General features: G+C 33.9%; 1 protein-coding gene across 2 annotated transcripts in view; it reads left to right on the top strand.

Annotated features, from left to right (window-relative positions):
* LOC107676949 (mesoderm induction early response protein 2-like) overlaps positions 1-2964 on the top strand; it is an 11636-nt gene extending 8672 nt beyond the window's left edge. For both annotated transcript variants that reach the window (XM_016471694.1, XM_016471695.1), the window contains exon 13: positions 1992-2964. The gene's annotated coding sequence lies outside the window, so the exon portion shown is untranslated. The remainder of the gene's footprint in view (positions 1-1991) is intronic.
* Positions 2965-6368: the final 3404 nt, after the last annotated feature.

Here is a 6368-nt window from a genome sequence, read left to right as displayed (position 1 = left end):
TCTGACGGCACCCATTCACTGCAGAGGATCCACTGGTGAGCAAGTGATGTAATGCTAAATTTCTCCAAATCTGTTCTGGCATCTTGAATGCCCTGAGGGTGAGAAAATCTTCAGGAAATTTTCATTTTTGGTTGAACTTTTTTACAATTTTACAAATTGTGGAGGCTTTTATTTCTTGGCATGATAAACTAAATGAACGAGGACAAATTTGAAGACAAAATGTACCTTTTTTAAAATAATGATCTGATGATACTTAAATATGTCTCTTAGAGAGGATGCTGAGCCAGATGGAGATACTGGTGATGTGGAAGGTGCCACTCAAGGTTTGCTAAGTAGGTCTTCCATTCAACTCCAACCTCCATCGCCACCTGCAGTCATGGAGCTGGATAAACAAGGTGCACTTTACTAGTTCTTTGATATTATACTTAGCCTTCCGCATGCATATGAGCTCATTAAACATAAACATAAAACCATCCATTGGTACCAGCTTCTTCATTTATGTTCATTTGTTTATGTCCAACATAAATGCATTTTTTTCTTGATTTTGGGATGGATGGTCAATGCGTTATGATTTGTTTCATTGTTGTTTTCCATCTACCACATTTTTCCCATTGTGTTTGTGTTCTTTTATGTTTTGTTGCCTTTCATTTGGTCGTACGATCCAGAGGACAGTCTGAATTGCGCAGCTCAGTTTCATGATCGTCCACGACGGAAACGCACGCCGCGCTTCCTATTAAAGCCCTGAGCTTCCTGCTCACTGACAGCCTAAAACTGACAGACAAACAGGTACAAACAGAAATATAGATGTGCCAGGAAATGGATCATGCCTGTTATGCAGTACATTTTCATGCCCATCATCATTTGTGTCTTCATATAGTGAATGAAATATTAAACTGATTGTGTATATATATATATATTAAGTAAATAAATAAATATATATATATATATATATATATATATATTAAACTAATAAAACTTTCAATATTGAAATCATAATAGCTATATTTTATCACAAGTAGTATAGAGGTAATTTTAAAATAATTCTACTACTTTGGTTTGGGTTAAGATTGCCATTTTTGCTGTTTTTCGGTGAGGTAATAACATCTAATATAAACATTTGCAGTTTATTAAGACGTATTCCTGAAAGGATGTCAAGAAATAGTAATTTTTTCCTTTATATAACCATAATGATCTACACACATTTTTGGGGAGAATTTTGTAATTTGTAATTGTTTTATATGTTTTCCTGTGTCCTCAATATCTTGTTCCATCATGTTACTTGCCTTAAAAAATCCCACCCTGTTGCAGAAATGTGTATATCAGAATTTCACAATATGGTTAAAAAAAAACTAACTTTTGCTATTTGTTTAGAATAGTGTTTTTTTTATTATTATTTATAGTATTATTAGTATTATTTACTAATATAGAATTGTATAATATTTGAAACCATTTTTATTTTTATATTTTCAGTTTTCAGTTTTATTTTGTTGTGCTTTTATCATTGTATTAGTTTTAGACTTAACAATTTTAGTACTTCAACGTGTAACACTCCAAAGAGAAAGGAAAACTTGAAATTGCATCATATGACCCCTTTAATGTAATACTTTTTTTAAATTTCAAGTTTTTCCATCTGTACTATTTATAACTTACCCTAGCTTTATATCAATTAACGAAAATTATTTTTAGTAGTTATAGTTAATAATATCACTAGTATTGAATCAAAAATTCTAAAGATAGTTATGAATAAATACAGGTTATATTTTCTTACCATTGTGAAAATAATTACGTCAAAGTGTCTGAATTTGACCAAAGCATATTTGTTCAATCTAATACTGCATAACCGTTATGACCCAATACTACAATAATTAACAGAGTGGAGCTCCTTTAAAAAGTTCTTGCCAAAGTACAACAGAAACTCATACATTTTTTTGTTTTTCTGTTTTCCCTCAAATACTCAAGCACATTTTCTTTATGCCTGTTCTTTCTTCCAGGTTCTGAGCGAAACAGTGGAGAGATGGAACTATGTGCAGGATCTTGCTCTAGCCCACAAGGGCAGCAGTCGTTCAGCCAATTTTCGCTTCTCCCACCAGCACTCCAGACGTCAGACGTGGCCTCCCCGTCCACCCAGCTTTACTTCTCCTCTCTTCCTTGTAGCCACTCCGTCCCTTCTTCTCAGCCAGACTCAGGACTCCTTGGAGCAGGTTTTTACCAGCTACAACTGGGGTATTTTCCTGAAGATCCTGCACCTGCTTGCTCAGAGAATGTTGCCTTAAGAAGGCTTCAAATTGACTTTTCTTCACCTTCCTCGCCTGTCCCACCCATCCCAGATTTTGGGATAATTGGTAGCCCCTTGTGCACACCTTCGTCCATCAGCTCCGCACCCATCCAACACAGCGACTCACCCATACACCGAAGGAAAACATTCCAGATCTAAGCAAACGTGACGACTCATTCACCTGGAAATTGCAGTCAGTTGTTGCTTTTCAGGCTACGTAAGAAGATAGTTCAACCAAAAATGAATGTTTTGTCATCATTTACTCACCTTTATCTCATTTCAAACGCTTTAAATTTTCTTCTGTGGAACACAAAAGAAGATATTTTAAAGGTGATTTTATCCATACAATGAAATCTAACAGGGTCCAAAACTTGCTAGCTCCAAAAAAATGCATAAAGCTGCTACCTTCAGCTCTTGAAAATTTTCCCCATTGACTTAAATACTGAAGAAAGTAGTGCATACAGGTTTGGAACGACATGAGCGTGAGTAAATGATGATAGAATTAACATTTTTGGTAAACAATCCTTTTAATCAAGAATGTGTTCATAATATTTAATCGGTGTTGTCTTTTAAACTATTAAACTAGTAATTGGGTGTTTTAGGAAGCTGGGTGTCTCTGTCAGACTACTACATGCAATGAAAGTGTTTTTATCTACCTAATTTTAAGCTTCTTTGGAAATTTGAGAGGGTGTACATCTCTTACAATTTTTAGTAACTGTTCAGTAATTTACTGCTTGTACAGTTAATTGCTCCTTTCATTGCATGTAGTTCTTATAAACGTTCAAATCTTACATTTTTTGAAATCACTTAATTCTTTTTGTTAAAAGAATAGTTCACCCATGATCCATGAAAATATGCTAAAAATGTACTCAGCCTCAGGCCATCCTAGACGTAGATGAGTTTGTTTCTTCATCAGATTTGGAGAAATTTAGCATCGTATCATTTGCTCACCAATGGATGCTCTGCAGTGAATGGGTGCCATCAGAATAAGAGTCCAAACATCTGATAAAAACATCACTCCAGTACATCAGTTAATGTCTTCTAAAGTGAAAAGCTGTGTGTTTGTAAGAAGTAAATAATTAAGACATTTTAACTTTAAACTGTCTGGACAAAATACCAATAATCCATAATAATGCTTCCTCCAGTGAAAAAGTCCATTCCCTGTTGTCCTCTCACATCAAAACTCACCGTTGTAAATAGTGCATGATCTGTGCATATTTCACTCCTGATTCATACAAGATGACTTTTACACTAAAGAAAGCAATATATGGATGAAAGAATCATATTTTAGCCATGGTTTGAAGTTAAAAACATGTTAATGATGGATTTGTTTCTTAAAAACACAGCTTTTTGCTTCTGAAGACATTAATTGATAGACTGATAAGAGTCGTGTGGATTATTGTGATGTTTTTATCAGCTGTTTGACCTCTCATTCTGACGGCACCCATTCACAGCAGAGGACCCACTGGTGAGCAAGTTATGTAATGCTAAATTTCTCCAAACCTGTTCCAATGAAGGAACAAACTGAGGGTGAGGATGTGTATACTTTCAGCAAGTTTTCATTTTTGGGTGAACTATTTCTTTAAAGCATAAAATGATTTACTTGCAAAGACAATATCATCAAGTGAACTATTAATGCAGTCGCTTCGTCCTGTTGTTTGTTGCGATATTCTAGCTTCCCGTCGTAGGTTCTCTTTGTGCAATAAAAAAAAAAGTTCCTCAGGGGCTCTGATCGTTTGTTTCCCTCTCGGTCTGGTCCGTCAGTACTTCAGTACTAAGTGTTGAAGAGGGTTTTTGAACGGTTTATGAATATACGCTCCACATAAGCTTCGCCAGCAAATGTAATCCTGATGTAAGTGGCAGATTCACTGCATGAAGTTTCTCAGGTTTTGCAGCCAGTTTATGCATCTGTTGTATTTGCGTGAAGCCACACCCATTGTACTAACCACAATCCTTTGCTACCCAGAGAAACTGGCAACGTCAAATCTAGTGTAGTACCTCATTTGTGAATGGACTTCTGTTAGTTATGAATTGAAAGCATCATGTATCATCATCATCCATATCCCTGTATGCTTCAGTGTGTTTTCTAATTGTTTAGTCGGCTTTAAGTTTTGTCTATAGTTTAAACAAGGTTCAGAAGATACGAAAGGGAGACAAACACTGCCTTGGCTTTTTTTTCTAAGCAATTTATGTATTACTGCTCCTGTTATATTGATTTATTGTCCCTGTTATTATATTTTGTAAATAATAATAAAAACAATTATAAAACAAACTCTGTCCTATTGTCCTATAGTTGAAATGCCCCCTAATGACAACTAGCCCCAGACTGACGTATCAATATTCTTCATAATTTATTTAATCTATCTTTAAAATGTCTGAGGTTTTTTTTTTTTTATAAGAAATTAACCAAATTAGTACTTTTATTCAGCAAGGATGGATTAAAATGATCAAAGGTGACAATAAGGGCATTTATAATATTACAAAAGATTAATGCTGTTCTTTTAAACTTTCTATGCATCAAAGAATCCTGGGAAAAATATCAAAATATTAATAAATAAGCAACACAACTGTTATTGATAATAAGAAATCTTTCTTGAGGACCAAATGATTTTTAAAGGATTATGTGACACTGAAAACTGGAGTAATGGCTCCTGAAAATTCTTCAGCTTTGTCACAGGAATGAATTACATTTTAAAATAAATTCAAATAGAAAACAGTTCTTTTAAATTGTAATAATATTTCACAATATTACAGTTTTAACTGTATTTTTTTTTATCAAATAAATGCATCCTTGTTGAGCATAAGAGACTTCTTTCAAAAACATGAAAAAAGTTTACCAACCCCAAACTTTTGAACAGTTGTGTATAGGGGTGTGCGATATATATCGTCTGCGATAATATCGTAATTGTTGTTTTAACGATGTGCGATTTGACATTATTGAGTATTTTGCAAAAACCATTCAAAACATCCCTACAGAGCGCACGCATACATTACGTGAAGTCTAGACTAGTGCATGTGCACATTTAGTGTGTTTTCTTTCACTGCATGAAGAATATTAAAAACATTATGAGTCAGCTGTCTTCGGCAGTCCTTAAGGTACCAGCACAATAACACACTCAGCAAAATATCGTCTAATTATCGTCATTGATAAAATCCCAGAAAATATCGAGATATTATTTTTTGTCAATATCGCACACCCCTAGTTGTGTATATAATTCTATAATTTTTTTTAATATATTACATTTAATTTAATAACTTTAATACAATTGAATATCATTTAATATGATTTTATCTCATGTTGTCTCTTTTCCATTAAGTCATAATGAACAATGACAGGGGGCCTGTTTCATAAAACAAGTTTACCAAATAAACCAGGTTTACTTAATTTAGTCCCCGGGTGGACTATTTAGTATTGTCAACATCAGTTTGAACTCCTGTAGTATTGTATTGTGTCCACTAGAGGGCAGATTAACATACAAATCTCAAACCAGCGAAGAAAGAAGCTGATCAAAGGCACAAGCTTCTGTATAATCCGTAGCCTATATCAGACCAGACCTAAAAAAAAAAAAATTCTAATAAAAAGTAATTAGTCGTTAAATCCAGTGACGTTACATCTAATTAGAATTCAACAATCAGTAGCCTGTTAATCATCAGCGTTACTTTTTTATACTAGCATACATTATGAAAGCATCATCTATGAAGCATTTGGAAATTAAAAGACCTACAGTAACCAAAACATATTTTTAGTATTTTTAACAGCCTTAAAGTAACGTTTCCACGTAACGTTCTGGTGGTAACGGTTTGTTAGTTTAGAGTTAGTAAATGTAGCTTACTGGGCCTATTATTTTTTTTCCAAACATTTGTTAGCTGCAGGGGCGTCGCTATAGGCCCTTTTTAGGGGAGCTTTATTAGCCTTAGAAAAAAAGGATTTGTGTTGTCATTTTTTAAGTGGCAAAGTGACTAAGTGCTGTTATTATTATTATTTTAAAACGAAAAAAAAAGGGAATAGTTTAATACGGGGCACATCAAACATTATGCTAATCTAGACAATTACTGTAATCTAGGTTTGTCTATATTCTAAATTAATATGAAT

Source organism: Sinocyclocheilus anshuiensis, unplaced genomic scaffold, assembly GCF_001515605.1.
Source record: "Sinocyclocheilus anshuiensis isolate Anshui unplaced genomic scaffold, SAMN03320099.WGS_v1.1 scaffold420, whole genome shotgun sequence".
In the NCBI taxonomy this organism is placed as follows: Eukaryota; Metazoa; Chordata; class Actinopteri; order Cypriniformes; family Cyprinidae; genus Sinocyclocheilus; species Sinocyclocheilus anshuiensis.
Note: the sequence above shows the minus strand (reverse complement) of the source record. Positions and strands in the feature narration are given on the sequence as shown.